Genomic DNA, 27,384 nt, shown 5'->3' with positions numbered 1-27,384 from the left:
TGCTCGCGTCTGGGAAAGAAAAAGAAAAGGCTTCGCTCTTGTGAGAAAAACGGAAGGCCCGCGCCGTGTGAGCCGCCGAATCCACGTGGGTGCACCTCTCGGGGTAAAAGCTCCCGATCGGTAAGGCGGGTAGGCGATTTGAATTTGCGCTTCCCGATGCTTGCGCGCGCGTACTCTCACATCCTCGGAAGGGTCGCATCGCCGCAGGTCGCGCTGCAGGCGGAAATGGGTGGGCAGCAGATTACGCGCCGCCTTATGCGATCAACCGAGATGACGCCTAGGCAGCTTTCTGTGGCTGCTCGGCCGGCTGTGCACGGCTGCTGGAGTGGCGATCGCGTTTCGCTGACCACGGCCGGCAGAGCGCCGCCGGCGATGCTTAATCTTTAGTCCCTGGGAAGGCGATGGGTCGTGTAAACTGTGGGAGCGAGACGCCGCGATGCTGCCCATGCGTGCGCGCGCAAGCCTTGCTTGCACTTAATTCACGGAGGTATACAGGTCCCGCGAGTGAGAGAACTCACGTCCGGTGAGCTTCATTGGGAAACGCACGAACACAGACGTAAGGGCAGCAGTGCTTGGCCACGAAAGACGTAGATGGTGAGTTCCGATTGTCGCTTACTCTCCCACACCCTAACCGATCCTCTCTCATTCACTTTTTTAGATCAGGAAGTATTTGGATGATTACTTACTGCGCGTAAGGCAGCATAGTGACTAAGCGATTTGAATCTTTCATACGTTGAAGGTAGTGGTGTAGCCGGAGGTGCGGGACGGGTTGGTCATTCCCCCCGTCGATATTTTTTTGAAATTAGCGTGTGCGTATATATACCTACACATACAAGTACACGCACGGACATACGTAAATAACATTAAGTCATCCCTCTCTCAATCCCGAAAAAGAAACTTTGGATGCGTATCTACTCGAAGGCACGGGTCCATTCATTGTAAGATGCAGGAACCGTAGATGTGAGTGAATATGGTACAGCACTAGAGAACAGCATGTGTGAGTTTCTTTTAAGTGTTTACACCGTTAAAGCTTAGATAGAGGCTTGTTGCCGGTATTGTCATGCTACGAAATGGGAAGTATCGACGATCGGTCAAGGTATCGTGACTATATCAGAGCTTACACTCTGCGTTATGGGCCAGCAGTTGTAATTAAAGGCTCGCAATGGATAAACTCAAGGGCTATAACCACTACATGCCATGTCTTCTAAAGGTCAACGTCTTGCTACCTATATCGAATGCGTTGTTTAGCTCCTCTTGAATGAAGCGGAGATTGAAACAGAAAAAAAAAATGCCTCCGAGAAGCATGCACGTCACGAACTCGAAATACTTAATGATTTTTTTTTTGTTTTTCAGGGGATGAGTTCACGTAATGCTAATTTTCATGCCTTGCGAATACTTGTAACAAGGGTGTCTTAAAAGAAGGCTGATTGCCCGCCCCTTGAGCGGCGGCGCGGTGATGGCATGCAGCGTTCACTTTCATTCAAGAGGAGGCCGCCGGCGTAATGCACCTTTAACCCGTATCAATTACCGATTATCCCGATTCAGCCGGGGCGAGTTGATCGCCCGCCATGCCTGCGTTCCGGGTGTGTTGCCTTGCGCACGCTCCGATGGCTTTGTCCTTTTCATTACGTTTCCCGAAGTATCGACGCTCTCGCAAATTACAAAGGAACTAACCGAGAAAGAGAGTAAAGCCAGCAGAGGAGGGACGCATGCGGCGTTCCGGAACCAGGAACAAGCAGATGCACGTGCGATCCGGAATCGGCGACGGCAAGCGTTCGGAGGGAAGGCGCGCGCGTATCGAACTGCTGGCCCGGGCGCACCTTTGCTCGGCGTGTAAAGCGCGCGCGTGTCCACGACAAGGGGTTTTACAACGGTGCGAGCGACGAGAAAGGCGTCGTGCACCGGAGGCGTGCCCGGCAAACATTCGCGGTTCACGGCGGCGTGCCTTACCGTATACGCACGCCGGCGATCGTTGGGACGGGGACGAAGCGGAGGAGAGGCTTCTTTGCACGTCGTGCAACCGCACGTGGGGCTCAGCGGCGTGCGCGCGTCTTAGCGTCCGCTCCTTTTTTTGCACCTGCCGATCGGTCGGGGCAGGTGCTCCGCCGATGAATTGGCCACGCGGCCCCCCCTGGTGCGGGGCTTTCGATGGGCAGATGCCCACGCCGACGCACAGCGATGCATGCGATCGGCGCTCCTCGTCGGTCGAGGAGGCATTTGTGAGGGAGGAGGGTCCTTGTAGGGGTTGCATATGCGATATACGATGAGCGCAATGTGTGCGATATGCTGGGTCGAGAGTGGTGCTGACCCGTAGCCGAGAGGGTCTTCAGTGGGGACCGCCACCGACGAGCGCTAAGCATTCACATCGCTATCCGTGCACACCGCGGCGCTGATTAAGTTCGTATTGGACACGGCACCTCGCCAAATCGACGGCTTTTATGAAGCCGATCGTATAGTAGTATAAGATGGTGGCCGTAATGATGCGTAAACACTCAAGCATGCAGCAGCCGGATTCTCGACCACCGCGTTTGTGCTGCTAGCCATGCGGACACTGCAAATGCACAAAGTATACACGTGTATATGTCCAAAGGAGATGCAGCGGCCGTTTTCATCGCACAATATGGGTTCCGTGTTCAAGCACTGCGGAACAACCTATCGTGTGGGTATAGCGTGTAGTGGCCAGAGATCTAGGTCCAGTTTCGTCGACATCGGCCGGTAGGGCGCTATAGAGAAAAGTGTTGTGACTGAGATTAAGAAAAGACGCGGATACACGCAATTCGTGGTCCATCACTCATCGCACGAAGCGCATGCGCACTTGGCAACTTCCAGATAATGCACTTACGCTTCCTAATGAGAAATTAAACGTCACGGTTGTTGCTAATTGCGTCTGCCCAATTTTGCTCATTTCCCACACTATACGCTACGCGTTATGGAACTGTAGTAGCAGGGGGAAATTCGAGTGCATCGTGCCTATAAGAAAGATTTCATCTATAACAAGTTATTTCATGTGAGTCGCATATCCGTGATTTCTGGAAGGACCCGCAATTTCCAGCGCAAATGGTTCCCAATAACAATTCGTGGTGTATTACGTCCCAAAACCACGACGTGATTTTGATGGACGCCGTAGTTGAAGAAAATCTTACCAACGACCGTTCTTTAACGCGCACTAATATCGCACAATACACGTGCCTCTGCCATTTAGCCTTCATCGAAATGCGACCACCCCGGCCAGGATTCAAGCGGCGGCCTTCGAGTCAGTAGCCGAGTGTATCGTATACGACGGCTCCACCGTGGCGGACGCCAATGGTTCCTGCAACCACGTTTTGTGCGGCTCGTATAGGGCAACGTTTTTTTGCGAAAAATACTCAACAAAATTAGGTACCTATATGATATTACTGCCTCTAAGAAAACTTTGAAGTATCTCTGCTCAAGATTCACTTTAAAATCGGTTCGCACCCTCTGGCGAGTCTTTTTCTTCTCTGAGACAAGTACCATAATCTGATTTGCGTACGTTTTGTTCTTGAAAGCGTCCTATACTCTCCACTTTCACATCAAGAACGTCATGTGACGTTGCAGTGCATGTGATGTGTAAATTCGTGATTGAATGCGTGAATTAAAGGAAAAGTGCGCAACATGGGGCGATGGTGGTTGTTATTGTTGGATTAAAAGGCGCCCAAGCGTGTACAGATATTGTTAGAGTACTTTGTCGCCAGAGAAACGTTTTCCGTGAAGTTCGGAGTGGACAGTCCGGTATCCAGACAAAATGCGTCGTCACCTTTACACGATTGCTCTGTTACCGAACTGCTTGTGGTCGTATGCTTGCACCTGAACGTCGCTCGCCGCACTTGATTTCCTTGTTCGGTGCCACGAAACAGTTCGAAATGCGCGGAAAGTATTCGAACTTGAGTAGCATATGCGGTTTCACAGCTATTTAAAGCTTGTGCAAGATTAATCACCATAAGAGCACGAATATTAAAAATGTGGAAACCACACGAGATATATGAAAGAGATAAAAAAAAAGTGGCAGTGATAACTCGGTTTTGTTCACAGCCGCCATATGCAATGTGCCAACAGGGTTGAGCGACTACCTACACCAAAGCGAACTCGTGGGAGCTGTGGAGTTCTTGATAAATCGCGCAGGAAACGGGATGGTAAACAGGAGACTATCCAACGAGCCAAAGCCAAAAAATGAGAAAGCTCGCCGATATGCGCATTTGCCAGGCAGACGCGCATCCAGCGACGTTTCGGTCGATCTTTGGCGACGTTCGCATGCAGTGACGACGCATTGGACCAAGGCCGAGGCGGTATACAGTCTGATAAATATACGGGAAGACCTCATATCGCTCACTTGGCCACGCCGTTGCCAGTGAACAGCGACGGGGCCAAAAGAAAGGAGAGAAGGATCGGAAATGATTGCGCTGGCTCGTGTGATACTCTGTGCAACCCGACGTATCGGTTCTGCGAGCCCACGAGACCATTCGGCGCGCGCCTCTGTACAGCGTGTTCTGCACCGCTCCTTCCCTGCAGCGGATGCCGCACGACTTCTGCAGGGGCCAGCCAAACCACTTCTTTCTCGGGCCAAACTTTTTAGTGCACGTGCGCACTTCTTCTTCGCCGCGTCTAGATTACGAGCGACGCTTTTCCCGGCCGTCCAAGAAGCAACGGGCGAGGTGAGGGGGGAGTTCGTCCAGCAACCGCGTGCAGCGTCCGATTAGGCGAGATGCCATCGAGCCACCTATTCGGCCCATAGCAGCCGGATTTCTCGCGTGCGCTTCTTGACGGCGATCATCGCCTACGGCGGCCGACGATCGTGCCCGGAATTCCGGCGGTAGCTGATGCCTCGGGGGTTCGGGCCTCCGATAAGCGCCCTTCCGCGCGCGGCCAGCGACCACGCGGGCCAACTCGTTCGGTCTGCGGCGAGAAGGGGGCCCTAATCCTTTAGCTTATCGTCGCCGCGACCGTGCTCGCCCGGCGCTATGCCCTCCACAGCGGGAGCTTCCTGTCCAGATAGCGCTGAGCACGCTAAGAGCATCGGGCTTCTTTTCTCTCTCGCGTATGCGCCGCTGCCCAATTGGCTTCTGCCGTGCAAGCACACGTGCGACATTGCCCAGAGAGAAAGAAAGAAAGAACTGCCGGGCAGAAGACGCGAGCATTCCACCAGAAACACGAAGTTGGAGGACCGTATGCGTCTCTTAAGGGGGCAGAGGGGATATGTTGCGCTCCCGCGATAGAGATAGCGCGAAATGTGCCCGCCGATATTGTCATCCCGTGACCATGGATGGACGTGAACTGATCAGCGCGACCAAAAGTTCGCGTTTGCGACATGTTTCCCCCCCTCCCTCTTCTCTTCCCCGCATCCCTGCGCGCTCTTGCGCGAGCTCCTGGAATTCGACGACGGCTTCGGGTGATGGAGAGGAGCTGCTCTTCGCTTTCGGTACGAGGCGCGGGGTCCTGGGAAAAAAAGCCATTCGCCGAGGAATTCGTTGGCAAATCTTTTTTATTTTGTCGTTATTTCCGGCACGCGATAACTCTCAATTCGCTCGAGTCATAAAGGGGGAAGGTTTACGGTGAGGGTATACCAGGAAAATGTGCTGCGTCCTATATGTAAAAAAAAAAAAAATACGTTTGTTCCGTATACGATATGTAGAGACTGTTGGATAGATTTATTATGGTATATTAGCAAGAATACTTCTGTTTTTATAATAATTGCACTGTTGATGCCATGTCATTACGCGTGAGTGAACGAGATGCAGTTGCTTTCCCGCGCGCAAAGAGCCGCTGCATGGCCCGGCAGCATTTAGCAACCGGAACTGCTCGCCTCGCGTAATTCACCGACACTTTTCCAGGTGACTTGCTACGAAATGCAAGGTCCTCGCACAATGAACTCACAAAAAGTGTAGAAAAAGTTTTCGCGGCTGTATTGATGTCATCCCAGACATCTAGACGAGATCATAACTGTTGGAGCTTTACGCGCCGAAACAACAATATGGTTATTAGAGAAGCCGTAGTGGAGGGCTCCGGAAATTGCGACCAGCCGAGGTTTAACGTGCGCCTAAATCTGAGCCCGTGGGCCTGTAGCATTCCGCCACCATCTAAGTACAGTTCTAGTCCTTCGTGGTGAATGTTGAGAAAGTAATTCCAGTGACTTGGTAATGACCCCGCAGTGGCAGACCTCCTCGAACTGGCATGCGTGGAGAGTTCTACCGAGACGAGTCAAGTGGGGAAGGTGTCCGATAGAAGATTCTGCAAAGACGAATCGACGGTTCGCAGCGTTTATACGTTTGTTTGCTCAAAGGCTCCTCTGCATACGCTCGGGGCCTGCAGCCCGCATAAATAAACAAGGCGGGCAATCGTCGTCGATGCCTCGCTGCTCACCTGCGGGGCCACGGCGCGGCCACGTTCCTCGCAGGACCGACCGCGCCGCGTGTGTTGCAAATACGTGTTCGTGCGTGCGGCCACCTATGTATGTATATACAAGCACATAAGTCATAACCATGGTGGCGGCGAGCGGGCGCAAATGGCGCTCCGGCGTGCCATCACTCGGTGCTCCCGGCGGGCAGATTTGGCGGCGCGAGAAACTATCATCGCGGAGCGCGCGCTAACCGGATGATTGGCCTCGGAGGCGACGGCGGCGCACTGGCGGGCGAGCACGCAACCTGTTATCAGCCGCATCGCGATCGCCCGGGCTCTGTATAACTTTTGCGAACGTGCGTGTGTGGGTGCGTGTAATCGCGCTCCGCATGCATGCATGCGCGCGCATGCGAGCGGCATGCGCAGCAGGCACATGTATCCCTTACCACCTCCCAGACACGACCGCCTTTGGGCGCATTTATTCCGGGCGTGTAACCAGCGCGTGCTACGCAAGGCGCGGCTACCAGGTTTGCGCCGCGAGCACGAAGGCGCTGATTCGCCACGGCCTGTTGCGTGCCGTTGAAAGCTGGCATGCCGACGCTGTGTTCAGCGGCTTCTGTATACAGGAGATGTGGTGCTAGGCCTCCGTGAAACTAAGCGTTCGAAAATAAACTGCTGTAAGCAGTGTATAGAGAGAGAGCGAGAGAATTGTTTGCAGGTGGTTCGGATGCATCGATCCCGGCCCGCCATTTCGGAAAGGGTCAAGCCCTGAGAGTGTTGACCTGTGTCGGCGCCGCGGCCTGGTATAACCCCTTCTTCTTTGGTAAACATCTCTATAATACCAGGGAACCGGTTGAACGCCTGCAGTTTTGGCAGGTCGGGGCGCGATGTAGTTACGTCGCAGCGTTGGACAGAGATATAGCGCGGAGACAGTGCAGCACAATATGTGAATGCGTCCGCTGCTGTTGGCTTTACGAGTGGTGAGATAAAGTGTTGCCGGAAGGAAAAGAGATGGGCGCGCTTCACCTGCGTCGCATGGGCGCAGGTAAGGATTACCACAGTTGACGGGTTTCGGTTGCAGGACCATTACTCGGACGATGACGGTTTAGGAACGAAGAAGGGATAGGACTTAATGAAAGTTTATTCCCTCGTTAGTCGTTATTTCTATTTTGTACATTTTTAATATAACAAAAATGTGACGTCTAGCAGAAAATGAGTACGAATTTCATCGTTATTCTTCCTTCACTTAAATTAATTTGGTCAGGAAAAAGAACACTTGCCTGTCGGTGTCGGAACAGACTAGCTACTCTTTGTATTAGCAAAACAACGCATACAGCGCACCATTGAGTATTACGAAACTATAGAACAGGTGTCGCCGAAGATATTGATCGGTGATTAGTGAGTGAGTCTTTCAACAGGTGTCACTGCCTGTTGAGAAGGCTGTACATTTCGGGAGCTCACCAACGTATGCATGAACCCCATCAACACAAAGATGGACACAACCTGTCCTCATCTTAGGCAGTCTTTCTCACTGAGGCAGCAAATGGAACATGATACTGGCTAACATTTGCAGGACTTGCTGTATTCAGCATAGTCACGTGAAGAATCTTTCTCTCTGATTTTCCCGTATAAGAGGCAGAGAGATTTCCTTCCGCATTAAGATGGCGGACAACGCTCTTTGCGACACTAGCATGTCGTTGCGAGGATACGCTACGCTATATCATGCGCGACCGTTCGGTATATAATGTTCAGATAGAGAGTCACTGCCGTCTCTTATAGCGGACCTTGCCAATAGACAAATGTCTGTTGATTTTGTTCTTGCATGTTGTGGACAAAGGACATCGCAGCTGAAGGCGATGAAGGTGCTACTGAGGTTTTCAAGAAAAAAAACGGAATTGGACAAGCAGTTGTGACGGCGATGTCGCGTGGACTCACTGATTGCGTGTTTGTGTGCATTGTGTGATGTGCTGTTCCTTTCTCTCTCGTCTCCCTCTTTAAATCTCCGGCATCCCGTTCCCAGGTGCAGGGTGGGCGATCGGTTATCCTTCACTTAACCGCCATATACCTTTCCTTCCCTACCACTTCTGTCTTCCTATATATAGAAAAGAAACGCCCTATATATAGAAGAGAGACGCAGTTAATGTTAGGCTTTTGAAATATATTTTGTGTCGCCCCCTCCATCCCCTCACCACACCCAAAACGCACACAAAATTTCCCTTTTGGGGCATTTTATGCCAGGGAAATTGTCCGGCGGCACGACGCTCTTCACACTTCGCTGTCGCTCTTGTCCCTAAGCAGCAGCCAATAAGCGATAGAAGCGGAGCCCAACCGACTGCGGAGAATTAAGCTAGTCTACAACGAATACCGGCGGCCGCGGTCTCTGACCCTCCTGCCGGTGGCCAGCGATGCACTAACGAGCGCTTTGTGCGCGCTTGGAACACTCGGAGCGCACATGCGATTTTGTTTCTTGCTGCCGTAGGCGTGCGGCGGCTATACTAGCGAGGGTAGAGGTGGGGTTAGCGCCGGCGACCTTAATCAATTGCGACGCCGCGCGCTGCCCGGCGCTGGACGCCGTGCCGATTGACCCGATAGCGCTGCCATTAACGCTCGGCCCGCGCCGGGACCACAATGAGTCGGCAATTAGAAGCGCCGACTAATTAGCACGTGCCCTCTAGCGCCACGGGACTCCTCTCTCTCTCTGTTTCCCTTCGCTTGCGCTGCCGGCGGCGCGTCGGTGTGTCCGTTGAGAGCCGCGCCAAAGACCACGTTGCGTCATGTGGAACATGCAGGCATACCCCGTGTGTTGTCAACAGAGAGACTGGTGTGTGCGGAGGGAAGCGGAGAAAATTGAACGGGGAGAAAAGAAAACTAACGCCTGGGAATGCGTGCGTGTGCACGCAAAGGCGTTCCGGCTGAATTAATCTCTGCACCCCCCACCCCACCCCCTGCGCACAAACGTCCCCCTTGAAAGGTGGCTTCCACTTTGCGCTTTTAGTGGATGATCGTGTGCGCGTGCGCGCGCCAAACTAGTTCAGTGTCCTCAAAGAAGAATGGAAAGAAAGTGTCCGTACTCTGCCCCGGACAACGGAGGCAACCCTTCCTCTCAACGTTGCGACGAGCACGTATCCCAGGCGCACGCGGGCTGTGCGCAAAAGCGGATGAACGTCTCCACTGACACTCAGGCGATTTCCCTTTCTAGCGTGCTATAGCATCTCCTTTTCTCTGTGTGTTCTTTTGTCCAAGACTCGCGCCTCACGCTTCCACGTAGCTCTCATATATTCCCATTGTCTCTCGGTTGCGCTGTTTTCCGGGAAAGAGCCGCGCGAGCACTGGTGAAAGCCGACGCTTTAGAAGTCGTCGAGCCCAAGACCAGCACGCGCCGATCTGAAGCGGTGATAGCAAGCATGCATGCATGATGCAAAGCGAGTGGACTGTACTCATTGGCTTTGACTGTTTTTTCTTTTTTTCCCCGCTCGTGGCACTAAACAAAACTTGCGTGTTGTACTGGCGTTTTGTATGCAAAACCTTCGGTTCGAAATTTGCATTGGACGCCTTTTCCGGATCGCCTCCTAAACGCCCTTCGGTTTCTTACTGGCACTATGTTGTGTCAAAAAATACAATGAAAATAAAAGTATATGGTGTGCCACTTTAATGTCCTGTAAGTGTTGCACTGCGAGTGTGTGTGTCCAGTCAGGCGCTTAGCTTAAGACGGATGATGTCCACCATTTCGTAATGTCACCTAAAAGGTTCTCAAGCATGTCACCTAGTGGAAGTAATTTCGTTCAGAACAAGCGGTTTGAGCCAATAAGAAACACGGATTTCTGCCCTCCATACGAAAGCACGACACAGCGTCCGGAGCGTCGAGAGGGTGAGGGGAGGGGGGAAGGAGACTTGTAGGAGGTAGCGTGCGTAGTCTGCTCCGTTCACGAAGTGGCTCACACTATCAACTATACTTATGTTTTATTTATTATTATCATATTTTAACGAAAACGTCGTTTTCAAGACAGATTCTTTCTTTCACAAATCTTTTCTTTGTAACTATTTAAATTATACAATATACGTGAACCAAAACAAAATTGTCATCTGCACTCTATGTGCAACATCTGACCGGGCACTTGAGCGTACATTTTTTACATGCGTATTTTGCATAAAGTTTTAGTAACATTCTTGATATTGTGAATGTGATAGAGCTTTTTTGCCCCTGCAGTGCACGAAACTATAGACAGAAGTCTTCACTGATGTTCAATGTCCACTATACCATATCGACTTAATGCGCATCACTAAACGTTCGCTGTTGTAGTATCGACGACGATGACAATCAATACGACTAATTTCAAAATCGGTGCGCGGCTTTCATACATGAATGAAAATTCAAGAAGAGCCCTTGCAGCAAGAGACCCTAATGATCAATCAGAACGGCAGAGAGACTTTTGTGCCGACCTGACTCGCTCGACGAGCTCGGCATTTCACACGTGCACTCATCGATTAGGAACGAAATAACGACGCCGGAAACCGGCACTGCAGCCTGCGAGCCGCGACAAGTGAACGCCCTGCAGCTGTGGCTTCGCCCCGTTCCCTTCGCATACCCGCCCTTTCAACGAATGCAGAGAAGATGGGGCACTCATTATTTCTGGTCACCGCGCTACCGTCAGCGCGTGTGCAACGCGGCCGGAAGCCCGAAGTGCCCATACATGTCGCTCGCTGTTTCTCGTGTTCATTGATATGGTGATATCGGTGCTCGTCCGTACAGGCATGCCGAGAGCTTCCGCAGAAGGCAACAATGACTGAGCGCGCATCTATTGTTCGCGGGGAGCATTAAACGACGGCCGCGCCACTGCGGCCATGCGCGTACGCTTCTGTCGCAGTTCGGTGTTATCTGTATACGCGGCGAAGGCGCCGGAATTGATTGCCGTACGTGCCACGGATCGCGTTCGTTGGTAGCAGCTCGTCGCGAATGGTTTGATGCCGTGTATTATAGAAACATGTGGGTACACGAATTTGACACTGTGTCGACCATGAAAAAAAAAGAAAAAAATATACACTAATTAGGTGTGGGTTGCGCATGATGACTTGGAATGCAATGGCAACCCCGAAATTAATTTGGTGAGCTGCTTACAAATATAAGCAATAAAAAAGGCGCCGCTTGTTAAAAAAAAGTCAATTATGTTGACGAATCATAACTGGAATTCAAACCGTATACCCGCCCCATTGTCCCCTCAAACCTGCACCTGCCTCATTGTACAAGTGCAAACGACAATTGAAAATAGGGACCTGCTCTGCCACGGTGGGCTAGTGGTTATGACACTCGACAGCCAACCTGAAGGTCGCGGGATCGAAACCGGCTGTGGCGGCTGCATTTTCGATGAAGGCGAAATTGTTTGAGATCCGTACACTGCAGTTAGATTTAGGTGCACGTAAAGAACACCAAGTGGTCAAAATTTTCGGAGCTTTCAACTACTCCGTCCCTCATAATCGTTTCGTGCTTTTGGGACTTTAGACCCTATATATTATTATTAAAAAATATGGACCTGATAGGCAACTTAGCCACATAAGTCCTTCATCAATCTAGCTGTTAGATTTAGGTTATTATGTGAACGCATCTGCTTAGGGATGTTGCGCTGATAGATAGATAGATAGATAGATAGATAGATAGATAGATAGATAGATAGATAGATAGATAGATAGATAGATAGATAGATAGATCAATGCGGCATACGCAGTTTCAATGGCGTTCTGCAATTATGGGTGGGAGATCTGCCCACATGGCCAGACAATTTTGCACTCTGTAATACCTGCCTTATCCCTTCAATTCTTGTGTTGCCAATAAAGAAGCACATATCTCCCATTATGGCACTAATAGACCATGCTGGTAAGATACAATAAGAGAGCAAGATCGTGTCAAGTTTAGTGGCACACATAGGTGTACACATGGGTACATGGTACACTGATAACACCAAATGTAATGAAGCGTCAACGAATGTAACGCGTCGAAATTAGGTGTAATCAACTGCGTAATGAAGATGTCAGGCTTGTGGTCAGCACACCAATATTTTATCGCATTGTACGCCAAGTTTTTACTTCTATCCCACTGCTGCAGCTCCGCTATAAGCAAGGCAGCGCAAGAGTAACAGGGAGCGGTGAACAGCGCTAAATGGAGTCACGATGGCACGGGAATGCCTCGAGGATTGGGTCGAGAAGCCGTGAGAAGTGTGGCCGCCTCGACGGCGTCAGCTTGGCCTCAATGAGTTCGGTCGTGCGGCTGTTACTAAACGAGTTGTGTGGGAATGAGAACCACGTCACAGAACTAACAGATAAGAGGAAGCGCCCGACAATTTACAAGCGTTTCAAGTGCGAAGACAAGTATACATGGCTATGAACTCGCGGCTATCGTTAATAAATAACGCATATTTATTCAGGTGAGGAATGTAGCACTCCAACTTCGCCTCTCTCTATAAGAACGAATATGAATATGCGTGTTCCGATCGGGTTACCCAAACGTACGAGTATATACGCAAACGTCACTGCAAAGTGATGGCGGACACTTTTCCGTTTTCCGAAATGCCAGCTTCGCCTTGCTATAACAGGTTGCACCAGCTAATGTGCCGCGCAATAGTTTCGTATGTACCCGCCGCAAGTACCTGATAGAACAATGCGTCAAGTGTTGTTGCTCAGTCGCTTCTCTCTTTCTTTCTTCTGCTATTGACCTTCTGAGTGAGGTGCTGTAAAGGCCGACCCTTCAGAGGTCGAGCCACATGCGCTCCTCGGCTGTAATGAACAGCTGGAATGAATAATGAATATTAACGGTACAGCATGAATTTGACCCTAATTACTTCTCCCAGTTCGGCTACGTTCAAAGTTAGCCCGCGACAAGAGTATACAGAGCGGCAACCTCGTGATAAGAAGTCAACAAAATGAGTATTGTTTGTTCAAAAATGCTGATAACGTCATTTGCATTCACGAGCAGTTATTAATATAGATTTGCTGCGCATCTTTATGTCAGGCCATTCTGTTTGGTGGCTTCATATTAGTTTAACAACTCATTCACTGAGTTTTTTGACATGCTGCCAGAGCACGGCATGTGCGGAAGTGCGAAAGTTCTTTACATTTTGCCTCACTGGAACGACTACATTGAGGCTAGCACTTGAAAACTACGTGGCTATGCCGCACACGTGGATGTGTTACGCAGCTTGATGACGCAGCCAACGAGATAGTCAGCATTAAACAAGTCTCGCAGGTTCAATACAGTGTTTTCGTAGAGGCTACCCGAACCACCGGCAGACAGTCCTATTCGTGCGATATTGTGCTGGAGTTATCATAATATATATATATATATATATATATATATATATATATAAATTTCCTGCTCCGCAGAAGAGAATTGATTCTGACATTGGGACGACTATATAGCCATTGTTTTTTTATATGCATTCCAACAATTTTTCAAGCCCATATATGAACAAAATATCAAAATGGGCGAGTTTTGAATACTTGGACAATACCTTTTCGTTCGTTGACAGGTTTTCATCTTGTTATACTAATACCTATTTTCCAGTCGGGTAGTGGAAGTTGCTAAGTTTTTAAAAAAATTTATTTCAGAGGTCGAACATATAGCACACATTATATAGAGCTTTCAATGCTCCTCGAGTTTCTTTCAGGTATGTTTTCCGTCACTTTTTAGACAGGTCTATATACGCATCTTCATATGGTATCCTATTTTTCGAAGATCCTTCGTAAAGTTTAGGCGTAATCGTCAGTACTAAAGAGACTTCGTTGTTTGCATCGGCGGAGTACGGGTGATGCACAGTGCAAAATGAAGTCGGCGTTCGGCACCGTCGGCCGAATGTTGTTGTCCGTGTGTCGATAGGACACCAGAAGTTCGTCAAACCTGCACCTGTTGTATACTATGGCTCGGTGGTTTACCACCACGTGGTGTAAGGATATAGGTCGTTGTCCACAAGTCGCACGCAAGCGTTCAGACAGTATAACCGCAAACGAATGACGGAGTCGGGTCGCACATACCGCAGCGTGCCCGCGTCTGATCCTTTGTTTTGAGTCGCGATCCTCCATCAATCTTCTCGGTGTTATATGCGCGGGTAGCGGCTGTTCCCGAACGAAGCGCGCAAATCCCACGCCCGATGAGAAGGCGTCATTTTTTTCCTCGCCGTGTTTTGATGGCACCCCCGAATGCGTGTTTGTGACGCGCGCGGCCGGCTTTCCTGCTCGCGGTGTCACTCGTCTCTTCGCGGTGGCCCTAAGCAGCGCGAGGCAAATTGATCGGGGATTGATCGCGCGGACACTCAGACGGCCCAGCGTGCATAATCCCTCCCCGCATGCACGTCAGGTGATCGCGCGCGAGAAAACAGTGCCTGCATGTGCGTGCGGCTTTGCATCGCCGATACACGATTGCGTGGGCCGCAGGCGCGCCGCTGAACTGCGCAACATTACAACAGGGAATTTTAGAATTGCGTACGCAAACCTTGCGGCTGTTGTGGTACTATAGCGTTAGCGTTCATCACTCAACGGGTGCCTGCGAGATGTGAGCATACGACGCATTCGCAACGCAAAGCTTTGCGTGGAGCTGTTCTAAAAATTTATAAGCACGCGAGCGAGCGCGCTCTCCTTTGGATCCTCCACACTTGAATGACTTGAACGAGTCGTAAGGGTCTATCTATTGTAAATTCTTGTTTCATCCCACTTAGGCCGAGGTATTAGGCCCTACTGCAAAATATTTACTTAAATCTGAATTCCTGTGTCGATGATACGTGAGGTTCAACGTCCCAAAACCATCATATGATTATGAGAGACGCCATAGTGGAGGATTCTAGAAATTTAGACCACCTGGCGTTCTTCAAAGCGCAACAAAATCTCATCAGCACACGGGCCCACAGCATTTTCGCCTCCATCGCAAATGCAGCCGCCGCAGCCGGGATTCGAACCCGCGACCTGCGGGTCGGCAGCCGAGTATACTTCCACGAGACCATGCAGCGTGGCGGGGCGAATTCCCATGTCGAAACAGTGTTACTTATATCAGAGCTTTTGGTAATATTTAACTACACATATCCTCCGGAGACACGAAGGCAGTTTATGCGTTCTACGTCAGTTTACTATTACTGACTGGTATTTTAATAATGTGGAGGACATTTCTTTCTACAGCAACACATTGTATTGTTAGGGTTACACGTTCTTTTTTTTCTTTGTGTCCGTGCTTCAAGAATAAAAATAATCATTTTAATCGGTGAATCAAAGGCGAATCAATGAATGTGATATCTTGACCCTGGGATATGATATGACGTAAGGCTATTAGCGTTAGAGGCGTCGCGTTTCCGTTTTGTGTTCCCGAGCCTCGGTATCCTGTCTAGAAGCCCCCGTCGCTGAGCTGCAGCATGTCTGTCAGTGCATGGTGTACCAGCAACTGCTATTCGAGAGAGAGTGGTGGTGGGATTTAACTATACTTTAAGCATGATCCTGCACACGTTTGTGCGTGTGCGTGTAAGCCCATGCAAAATTGAAAAATTGCAGGATGGGCCCGTGCCACCCCCCCCCGTAATTTCTCAGGGGGGGGGGAGAAGGCACGTGCCTCATACCGAAACGGTACCCCCCCCCCCCCCCCCCAATTTTTTTCGGGGCAAAGCTCCTTAGGACCGAGTCATGTCTGTCGTCATTCGTGACATGCCACGACGATGACGCTGACGAAGAACAAGCGCGGTCTAGACCACACATACTCTTTCTTCCATCACGGCGCAGCACATGCAACATACCCACTACACGTCATGATAATGACGATGATGATCACAGACAGCAACTGACGTGTGCAGTACATGATGTCTCGATATGCTGAACGTGCATTTTGTATAACTGGAAAAAACCAACAACAAGGAGGGAAACGTGCCCAGACCTCGTCTTTGCCAACTTCAGCCTAGATCCGAAACTACAAAGCAGTAATAAATGAAGGAAGGAAATATGTTAAATAACTTTTTTTGGTCCTTCGTGACTCAATTATAAATGAAGGCAATACGGGATTTACAACGAAACACAAGAGACCATTTATTACCAACAAACATTCCATATAACGGAACACCACTCTGAAACTCATTTACATGCGTGAGTGGCCAATGTCACGGGGGATTTACGGTAACACAGAATGATGCCACTGCTTCGCCCACTCACCATCATTCACTTCATGGATATGCCCCGATTTGTTTTTTCGGCATGGTAAAAAAATGACACTTTACCCCATCTGCCTGTCTGGCCCCACTTCACATCAAGAAGGTGCCCCTCCCTTTTTCCGCCGAATGACTGTAAATTAAAACAAAATTAAAAATTTCATTTTAAAGTTGACTTTCTATCTGCTCTTTTCACACTGGCTACTCCAGTGATGAATGCAAAATATTGTAAGAGTTTATTGCCTACTATAGAGCACGCTGATTGGATAACACGCAGCAGCTGGCTTAGCCTGGCTGAGCAGCACCAACAGTCACCGTGGACTGGGCATGAGCTGAGATGGGAAAAGTGCACGTTGTCAATTGTTACTACGCTGCGAAGTTTCGAAACGTAAATGCCGCCCCCCCCCCTTGACACAAACACGCACACACACGTACGCAGGCTCACGCGGGGCTTACACCTGCAGGAACTGTCGGTTGCTTCATCATTCCTTCGGGATTCAGAATAGTATACGCATGCTGCTGTGTTGGGTACTTGTATCAAGCCTCCTTGTAACTCCGCATATTAATCACGCCGATATTAATCCTATGCTGAGTGGCTTGTCCACTCAATAGTCATTCGTTAACAGTTGTACGTAATGTGTGGTAATAATTAGCTAACTTTTACGCCTGCAGGGCTTCATAACGTGCTTGGGAGAACCCCAATCACGTCGAAGTGTCTAAACAGAGCAAGTTTCCGGGCATGCTCCTTTGTTTGAATGCATTCAGCCTTTGTCGGCTGTAATAGGTGCATACAAGTCATATCTTGGGTGTGGCAGATTTCAGCAGCACTTTGTAGGTAAATGCTACAGAAATGAATTAGTGTTATCTTCATCACTTTAAACTTCGTTGATAATCAATATCGATGAACAGAATCCCAAAGTTAGCCAATAAAGGCGTCCACATTACTGTGTTCGTTAATAGAACACTCATTCAAGGTGAGCACGCAACTGTAAGAGAGAATATCTCTTCAATCACTGTTTTTCGGACCTTCGAATTCACTGTGAGTGCACGTGTTTCTCGCTAATGCGAATACGTTTTGCCTTGGTTTCCCCCAACCTTTTTTCAAACTCACGTTTCCCGCAACAATATTTCAGCGGATCTGTGGGTCATGAACGATCGGAAAATAAATCGAGAATAGATAACATTAGGCAGTGCTCCTGTATATGCCAGAAAGTATACAACATTATCCACAATGCATGGCTTCAGAAAACACTTGTACACTAACTTTATTTTCTTTATGACTCTCGTTCTGCATGGGCCATTATAAGGTTGCGCACAGTGCTCCACTTGCTGTAGCTGGCAAGCTAACTGTTTGCCGCAAAAAAAAAAGAAGAAAAAAAGAAAGTATGTTCCATTCGAGCTGCCACAGCAGCCTTTTCGTCCATCACGTCTGACGTCCGTGCGAGTTGCGTGCAATAAGTTATGTTATGCCATGACTGTACCTCGCGATCTACCGCATCTGATCGCATACCTGTGCGCTCTGCAGAGCCGTGATTGGGTAGCAGACAGAGGGGAGGGAGCGGTGTTTCAATTAACTCACCCTCAACCCGTTCTCCGCATACGAGACGCATCAGTGTCGAGGTTCGGACTCACAAGGTCAATCACAAGCCAGGTTTCGTCTGCAATTTAACGAGTTAATGCATCACAGGTGTATCGCTCGTGGTGGTTGACGGGAATTCTGCTCGACCGGATTGAAAAGCATGTATCGAAAAAAAAATTACAGCTTTGAAACAAATGTTGAGCAACAAACCTGAATCAATGCACTTGAAGCTAAGCACTAACAGAAATAGAAAGAGAGACGAGAGCGACAGGCATTGGTAAAATTCATGTCTGCTTTGTCTACGTAGCCGAGCTCGCTGTTTTGTTTTCATGAAAGTGCAGTAGACAGCTCGTGTCTGGCCGAAACGGGAGGTCAGTGGTCCTTGTGCCGGCGCAATTAGCATAGAGCGCGTCAAAGACTGGCTGATGCACCAGTGAAGTTGTTTCTCTTTTTTGCACTGCCATCAGGTAGCTTCACCGAGCATTTCAAAAACAATATAGCATCCGGTAAAACGCTAGCATGTTCGTGTAGTTGAAAAATGAGATAGAAAAGGTTTGAACACAAAGAAAAAAAAGATTCAGGAAAAGAGCAGCTTCACGCGTATGAAGGGTTGAAGTTGAAGTTTTTCGAATTACGGCTTTAGCGAACTCGTATCTGCTTGTTAATGGAATGCTACAGCTTGGTCTAATTGAATGTTTGTTAGCACGCGCCAGCATATGGGACGTATATAGTAAGGGGTGAGTGGCCTGCGTGAGTTGGCCGAGCCGAACTGTCAATAAAAGATTTACGAAATCGGCACTAGCATAGTGGCGCGAACTTCTGGAATAAAAATCAGCTCACCGGCATAACGGCAGGCATACAGACCTATAAAGCAAGCACAAAGTAAGCTGAAGGTGCCATACTATTTACGCTTTCAAACGTTATACAGCGCGGGTTTGTCGCGTATACCACAACACCACCACCAATAATTCTAACTCATCACAGGCTTTGCTTGATACAATTCTTATTTACCTTTTATGTAGTTTAAGAACAAGATTGATGGAATCCCTTTGTCAATTGTTATTGTGCGTATAGAGAATACATGCAGAGTGAACCAGTTCTTACCATTAAGGGCACTTTCCGTGCCTATAAGTAACACCCTACGACAAGGGTGTTTTGACCAACCAAAACACCCTTATCGTACGGTGTCACTCATAAACACAGCAAGTATCACTTAGGGTGCAAACTGCTTTACTATGTATATGTCGCCAATGCGTCGCATTACAAAATTCTTCCAATCATTGTATTTGATATCAGCGTGCGTATATCCATTCGTAATCCGTATTTAAATCGCGCTCAGAAACCAACCCATTTTTTTTTACAAAGCGCCAGAATTGTGCAAACCTCACTTAATTTATACGTCACAACCTCCCAAGCTGTATTAAAAAAAATGTTCAATTTTTCTTTTTGTATTTCTTTGGACGCGAAATCATCTTTCATGACACACACGGTGCGACAGAGCTGCAGACACGCGAGTGCGACTCGCAAAACCCGTCGCTGTACTTTCCTACTTCTATCAACCCTTCCTTCGTTTCTCATCCTTTGCAATGCGAGCTGAAGCGGCATTTGCGCGCAGTATAGCGTGTCACGTATACGCAGCGCGTAGGCGGCGCAGTGACGCCACGGGGTTTCACTCCGTGCATATCCTGAGCCACGCACGAAGTCGACAGGTGGCGGCTATCTCTGGTCGCCTGCATCAAGCGCGCTTCGAGACCACCTGGAAGTACGTACGCGAGACGCGCGTTGTAACAACGTGGGCACAGGGATTTGGAAGCGCTTGTTTCCTCTCACATAGAGCAGCGCGAAACACGCGCATGTGCTCTTAACAGCGTGTATTTATAATGTTTCCGTGATGTAGCATAACCTAGATAAATTACAGATGAACTAAAGGGTTAGTACTAAGCAGCAGAAAGAAAAAAAAGCAAAGTGACAAAAAGTGAGACTCCAGCCGCATTCGGCATATTGCACCATAGCTGTGGTGAAATGCTGGAACATCCTCCTTCAAAGAGTGACGCGCTGGGTTTGATTGCGCTGGTTTGAACTTAGGGTTCTTCGAAAGCAGAAACAAGCGCTCCGACATGTCACCCATTATTGTGGTTGGTAGCACTAATAGTAGTTTGAGCAAAACTAAGAAGCTTATTTTTGCATAGGACGCATGGCGCACTGTCGTTGTGGGCAGGGAGGGAAGAATTTAGTGGGAACAAACAAAACTTACAGGCGACCCTGTCGAGGTATGTGTACCCGCAACGCTGAACGCCAGCACTGGGTACTTCTATAGTTGATATAGGAAAAATTACACATCATATTTCCCATGAGCAACCATTGTGGGATGCGAAAACATCGTGGGGGGTGCGCATACAGTTTCCGTTTCTCTTATGCGACTTATGGCATGGTGGCTGTCAAGGCGTTTGAATTACCGCTTGCCGACACTGACGTTTAGGTTCGGCTTCCCGATCCTTCCTTTGCTTCACGTCGGCGCTACCTGCCGCTGCAACTAGCGCCGACGTTCATGGCGTTTCGCACACCGCTGTACATGGGGAGCATGACGGAAGCACAGCGAACGCGCGCTTTCGCAGCTTCGAAATTTGCTTGCCCGCATTGCCGTTTACGTTCAGCTTTGCCAGCGTTCACAGTGCCATTGCGGAGGAGAGTGCAACGCAAGCGAGCCAGCGCCCCATTATATACGAGCGCAGAGCTGTGGCGGAGAGAGAAAAAAATGGCAGCATATCCACGGAGTGAATGATGGATAGTGGGGCGAAGCATCCGTCCGTCCATTCGTTCTTGCTTCCGCCCATCCATGCGTGCGTCTGTGTGGCCGCCCATGCGTCCATCCGCCCGTCAGTGCCTGCGTCTGTTCGTGCGTCCGCACGTCCATCTGTGCATCCGCCCCTGCGTCCGTCCATGCGTCCATCCATGCATGTTTCCGTGTGTCCGTTCGTCCATCTATTGAACACTCCAAGTACCACCATCTCGCATCTTTTCATCATGTGTTCCCAGTATAGAAGCACCGCCATCCAGCGGACATTCCAAGGACTGAACGAGAGGAGGCACACGCACACTTTCTTACGGCTTGCGCTTCGTGTCTACTTCCCACCTTTAACCACCTCGAGTTCATGGTATATACTAGTTCACTGTATTCATGGCACTGCGGCCCAACGCTCGTTAAACCTTTCTGAAACCTATTGTTACGCCTAGCGAGTATGACGTAGCAACCCTTTCTTGTCTTCTGTGCGTAGTTGAACAATAAAAAATTCGCTGCGTGCGCCTCAACTAAAAGCCGAATTCTCCTGTCTCTCATTCCCCCTTAGCAGCCATTGGCATGTACATTGAGCCATATATTTTATTGTTCAACAACGCACAGAAGAAATCTCTCACCAGCACCACCTTGGAGGTCAAAATGTTATACTTGTTACACACTACTACAACGGCTACGAGGGACAAACGGGTGCCGCTATAGGAAGCTTCGCCCCTAAAAAACGGGAGAGGAGAAACGAAATAGAGGCAGCGCTCATGCCACCACCTCCACTCCACCGTGAAAAGAGGGAGGAGAGTTGGCGCATGGGCAGAATGGGTGCGGACGCCGCAGAACGGACAATGCACCGAGCGCCACATGTTTTCGCATTTAAAACTGGGGCGTGTCGGGGGGCACTGAGGAAACGCACCCAGTCTCTCCCGCATTAGAGGCGGACGCTGTATAACCCCATGACCATTGCTGAGGTCTAGGTTTGATGGGAACTCATCGTGGGACGGTGGCTTTACCTTTCCACTCACCACTTCTTAATTTTGTATCACAGTTCTCAATTTCTATTCAATTTTTTTCGCTATCTTTTGCTCCCTTTGACCCATGTTTCTCCGCGATGCTGCACCGTGCTCAGCATAAATCCGCAACCATCTTAACGTAAACTGAATATCCCTCTCGCACAAGCTGATGACGTTCATCTTTACTTGCATTCTCTTTCAGAAAGGGTGTGACCACTATGGAAACCTAGTTCGTTCAATCTTATCAGATATACTTTTTTTACATTGCCTTAAAACATGCAAGCTATCCCCATAACTTCGTTTTTCTATTCGTTATTGAAATTTCTGTTGTTTTTATAACGTTTTAATAAGGACACCTGTAACTTCCGCTGATGAACGTAACGACTTGGAGTTTAATTGAGAGCGCAGAACCTCTCGGGTCATGCAGCTGTCCTAAGCGCCACCTATCCAAGATGTTTATGCTGCTTTGTATTCTGCTAAAAACGTCGCGAACGTATGCCACGGCGAATATAGCAAGCTAACACGCTCAGTCGGCTTTCTCGGCAAAACTTGAAGGTTTTTGCTTTCTTACAAGCGCTTATACACCAATAAATAAATGCTTTGTGTGATTTAGAAATGTTATCAGCAGGAATGCAGCTATTTTTTGTATGGTTGTTTTGCATACGATTGATTGACTGATATGTGGGGTTTAACGTCCTAAAACCACCATATGTTTATGAAAGACGCCGTAGTGGAGGGCTCCGGAAATTTTGACCACCTGGGGTTTTTTAACGTGCGCCAAAATCTGAGCAGACAGGCCTACAACGTTTCCGCCTCCATCGGAAATGCAGCCGCCACAGCCGGGATTTGATCCCACGACCTGCGGGTCAGCAGCCGAGTACCACACTCTAAGCCAAAATGGAGCAACAGGGGTATAGGGGTTGCTCCTTTCAAGGAGCAATTGCATTGCCACTCCCATTACTCTCCTAAAAGGAGTAACTGCAGAGGGAGGAACCGTTGCTCTCCTTTCAGTTCCTCCTTCGGGGGATGAACAGTTACTCCCTCCAGTTCCTCCCTGCAGACCAACAGTTGCTCCCTGCCGACCAACCATTACTCCCACCAGTTGCTCTTCTAAGAGCAACAGTTACTCTTTACCGTTCCTCCCACGTGTTTGCAGTTACTCTCTGAAAACCAACTGCACATGCTTCCAGTTACTCCTTGGGGAAATGAGTATTTATCTCGAGTATGCTTGTCACACGCTTAACACATGGCGAGAGCTCCTTGGAAGAGCACTGCTTGGGTGCTTCTAACACAAAAAGTGGACAATATTGGAAGGAAAATAAATGCTTTATTGTTCTTTTTATGAGGCGACGTGTGACCACACGTAAAAGTAGACTTCGCCACACCACAGCCAGCACTAAACAAACACCATAATACATCAAAGGTTTTCTGCGTCATCCGTGGAAAAACAATCTTGAATTTCTAGCATAGGGCAGTCTGTGTCATCATTGGTGAGAGAAGGGCAACTTCTCCAATTCTGAACAACTCAAGTTTCGCCGCTGGTGTTTCCATCAGGCTAGCGCAGCAGAACGTCACCGCAGGCATATGTGAAGCATCTCATTGCTGCAAGAAAAAAAAAATAGAAGTGTGAGGTTAAACATGCCAGAATCAATTCATAACAATAAGTCACACACACTAAAGCAGCGCTTACATTTTAGGATGTCTACTGCAAAACGAAATGTGAAAAAAAGGAAGGTTCGGCCAAACGTTACTTGGCAAGCCATATAAATGCTGATGTGGTAGACGCTCTTCACATGATGTCTCGGACAGCAATATTCTGGAAGAAAATGTGCAGCACCTCAACAAGGCATATTTGTAGCAGTTAAAGATACCCTTAGGTTCAGTTAACTTGTTTCCTATACACAGCTGAGTTACATTTCTATGAGCCCAGTCACCAATGGGCATTCTAAATGAGGTCATGTGTGTGGCAAATAACACGTACTGTCCGCTCATGTTAAAATACTTATTTAGCTCGTGCACATAGTTGCTCTCGATTCTACTGTTCTATCATACGCTGCTGCGTCTTGAATTGTGCAATACCTGTAGGCACAAGCCAAGCATGCAAAGCCTGCTTGAAAGCAACCATTTGCAGAGGCTACATGATAATCTTCAGTATATTTCTTTGTACCTGACGCAAACGGCTGGACAAAACTATAGACAAATAAATGTAGACCGTGCTACCTTCAAAAAATGCTTTAAATTTAGAAAACTAGGGTGCATTTGTTCACTCGGTTGACGAGTCACAGCCACGAGATATGTAAACGAAGCAATATATCTTAAGGCATGCACAGATATTCTGATTCTTTGTTTGACAGTGTCACAGATAGCTTGCCAATACATATATATTTGAGAGCAACAAGATGTGAAGCTTTTATTAGTTCAACGTCTTGTTGGTTCACAGCCAAACAGGTTACTGCTTGTAAGACAAATTGGAATAAGCACACCATGGTTTCCAAAAAAAAAAAAGCATTATTAGAAGTTAGCTCCCGCTGTGAATGTCTGCCTATTTATTTTGTACTGCCTTCTACATGTGCCACAAAGACATTTGTTGAGGATGTGCTACCAGTCAAGCCAACATCGCATACTTGGTCAATGTGATGGAAATACAAACATTAGAAACACTGCCACCTCTAGTAAGAGCATAACACTTCAGTATCTTGGACTAGCAAAGAGGTGCACAAGAAAGTTAAGCCCACTCTTGCGGAACTTTGAACGCGAATATTTCAGAGTGGGGGAGGTCAACATGCTGTGGCACTTTTAAACCCACGAAACATCTGCAGAAAACAGGGTAAAGGCAAGTCAAGAAACGCTGTTATGAAGGCCTGCGCATGGACAGCTTTGTGAATCTAGGCCCAAGTGTTATGCTTTGTGCAAGCCAAAATCCATGTAAATAGGGAAATCATACTTTTAGGAGTACCAGCGTAAACAAATCTTGGCAGTTGGCTTTTTAGTACAAACAGCAATCCCTGCAATGAAAACATTAACATTTTATCTTAACGGTAACAGTGTGAGCACACACACGGGCCAGCGGAGCCATGTCGAATTGTCAGTGCCAGTGTAACCATGTGGCATAATGAACTATTCTCTGGCCAACACATGCACAGTTTGCCCCTAAAAAGCGATGCTTTCATATACGTAGTACAAAAAGTCTGCACTTACCAAAATTCACTTGCTTTCTGTACTTTAGCATCGTTGGGAGCATCTTTATCTGCAGTATAACCAAATTTGTGTCATATCCCTGAAAAAAAAAGTAAAAGACATGCATCAAATATTGTTTCATTTGGTAGCAGTGAAGTCAGGTTAAGAACAGCCAAGTGGGAATCAGCCGAATTATGTGCATGCGGCAAATCCCAAACGGCGTTATTGAAGTTGTCGAAATTTTCGTCGATTGGTATTAACGTCGATATGTGACTTCAACGGCATGCCAAGTTTTCACAGCGCATAAAGATTTCATGATGCAGAATAATGACAGCGCTAACGAGAACATACAGCATTTATGATTGTCTTTTACAATATTCAGTTTTGCTAAGGTATTACATCACTAAAGAAATCTGAAAGATTTGGGTCATTCCTCCTCCAATTGTTCTGTCAATATGTAAACTGCTCGCTTGATGGTGCGCTTATAAAATAGTACGTTCAGCGCAGAGGTGAAGCAAGTGACGCAGTGATGTGGGCAGATTTTTTTTTTTTTAGGCGTGCGGGGAGGGGGGGGGGGGGGGGGGTCCGCTTATCTGAATAGGCCGGGCAAGCGAATATGGTCGTCAATTTGGGCTCCCTACGCCCGGCCTAAAAAAATTCTGTGCGCAACCGCCTGGCTATGCCAGTGAAGTGATGCGACAATGATTTGTTCACTTACTGATTTACATACACTTTACATCTCTAAAAAATGCGGCCCAAGGCCCCAACACTCAGCCGTTAACATTACATAAAGCCAATGGTAGAAAAGTGCCAGTATGAATGCAGCTACAACCCCGCCCCAATGTTTTTTCAAGCGAGGTAGTGTTGCGGAAATGAACTTTTAACTGCAAAAGTACACTGGCACTGCAGTGGTGACAGGGAAAGCAAGAGGGTATGCAGGCGGTAATAGAGGTAATTTAGTCCGATACGGCTAGCAATGGATACGGTGAATAAGAGCAAATCATTTCTCTTTCAATAGCGCAACCACTCAACAATGTATTGTAAGAGCATTAAATGTTGCTGGAAATGCCACTCACCTGCACGCTGATGCATGCTCGGTCCTTTGTCCGACGAGCGAACAGGCTTGCAGATAGCTGAAGACGTGTTTACGATGTGTTTGTTCCACCCAGCAGCAAAATCCACAACTACTTCGCGCTCCATAAAGATAAATATACACTAACCTTCATTACGAATAAGCAGAAACGCAAATCTGCGGCACACACACACGATCAAAACATAGCTCACAAGCTCGCCCGTCCATGTGCTCGCCAACCTCAGACCATATGAAAATGAGTAAGTAGTGCGAACGGGAACCTAGTTGCGCGGAAAAAAAAAAACGTCCAGCAGTGGCAGCACAGGCGTCAGCGCAATAATTTCAGTGTGTTCTCCTAATACAATTATATAAAAAAAACTGAGGTACACTAAAACTCATAAATAAATATAAAAAGTTGAGTGTAATTTTTATTTAGTGCTAGTCAACATAAACACTCAATAAAAATTACTTTGTAACTTACATCGTTTGCTACACCAGCGCCACTTTTGTCGTGCGGCCGCAGATGGCGCAGATTTGTCATTCTGCCCTCAAACTACACGTTGAAGCGTGCTACTAAGTGTATGGCTGATGAGAAGCGCGTCTGGGTCCGCTTTTTTTTTTTTTTCTTCTCCGATATATTTGGGCGGGGGGGGGGGGGGGGCTTCTTATGCACGTGTTTCGGTGCTTGATCGACTTTGACGCCCTTACTTCGCGGACGAACGGCGTGTCTAGGCTTTTTTTATCGTTGTTTTGCACGTGTTTCGGCGTTCGGTCCGCTTTGACGTGCCAACTCTCCATTCTGCTGCTGCGTGTGTTAGGTATTTGTCGTACTGTATTCTCAGGCCTTCTGTGTTAAGCCAGCGCTGCTATCTTATTATCTACGGATGCTAAAATAAATCACTGTTTTGGTTTAATGAAGTTTGGCACACAGAACAAACAATAATCTGGCCCATAAATATCAATGTGGGCGGCATGCATATTTGTGTGCGGTGTCCTGCCGGGGAGTAACCGTTGCGTGACGAGAGCATTTACAGCGGTTCCTCCTTCCGTTGCTCCCTTACAAACTTAAGATGAATACAGTTGCTCCCCCATTCTCGAACAAGTCGGCCATCTTGTTCCGCTTGGTCTTTTCGGAGAGTAACAGTCGGTCTGAAGGAGTAAAAACAGCCGTTGCTCCCATTTTGGCCATTTTTGGCTTAGAGTGCATATAGCCACTAGACCACCGCGGCGGGGCATTTTGCATA

The 27,384-nt window shown here is 48.2% G+C and overlaps 2 protein-coding genes and 1 long non-coding RNA gene across 10 annotated transcripts in view; 1 reads left to right on the top strand and 2 right to left on the bottom strand.

Annotated features, from left to right (window-relative positions):
- Positions 1-27,384, top strand: part of LOC119172814 (glycine receptor subunit alpha-4-like) — a 379,910-nt gene that overhangs the window by 97,887 nt on the left and 254,639 nt on the right. The window lies entirely within an intron of this gene.
- The window catches only part of LOC142786811 (paired box protein Pax-6-like), a 209,882-nt gene that overhangs the window by 95,848 nt on the left and 86,650 nt on the right, over positions 1-27,384 (bottom strand). The gene's annotated exons all lie outside the window — the stretch shown is intronic.
- LOC142786791 (uncharacterized) lies at positions 23,199-26,751 on the bottom strand. 4 transcript variants are annotated; one of them, XR_012889157.1, is made up of 5 exons: positions 26,145-26,751; positions 25,090-25,168; positions 24,836-24,896; positions 23,643-23,707; positions 23,199-23,493 (listed from the first exon to the last, which is right to left on the bottom strand). It is a non-coding gene; the product is annotated as an uncharacterized LOC142786791 (long non-coding RNA). The 4 variants fall into 4 exon arrangements; XR_012889159.1 differs by lacking the exon at positions 24,836-24,896 and having other exon boundaries at positions 26,145-26,744; XR_012889158.1 differs by lacking the exon at positions 23,643-23,707 and having other exon boundaries at positions 26,145-26,742.

Source organism: Rhipicephalus microplus, unplaced genomic scaffold (assembly GCF_043290135.1).
Source record: "Rhipicephalus microplus isolate Deutch F79 unplaced genomic scaffold, USDA_Rmic scaffold_32, whole genome shotgun sequence".
In the NCBI taxonomy this organism is placed as follows: Eukaryota; Metazoa; Arthropoda; class Arachnida; order Ixodida; family Ixodidae; genus Rhipicephalus; species Rhipicephalus microplus.
This window is presented reverse-complemented; position numbering and strand designations above follow the sequence as displayed.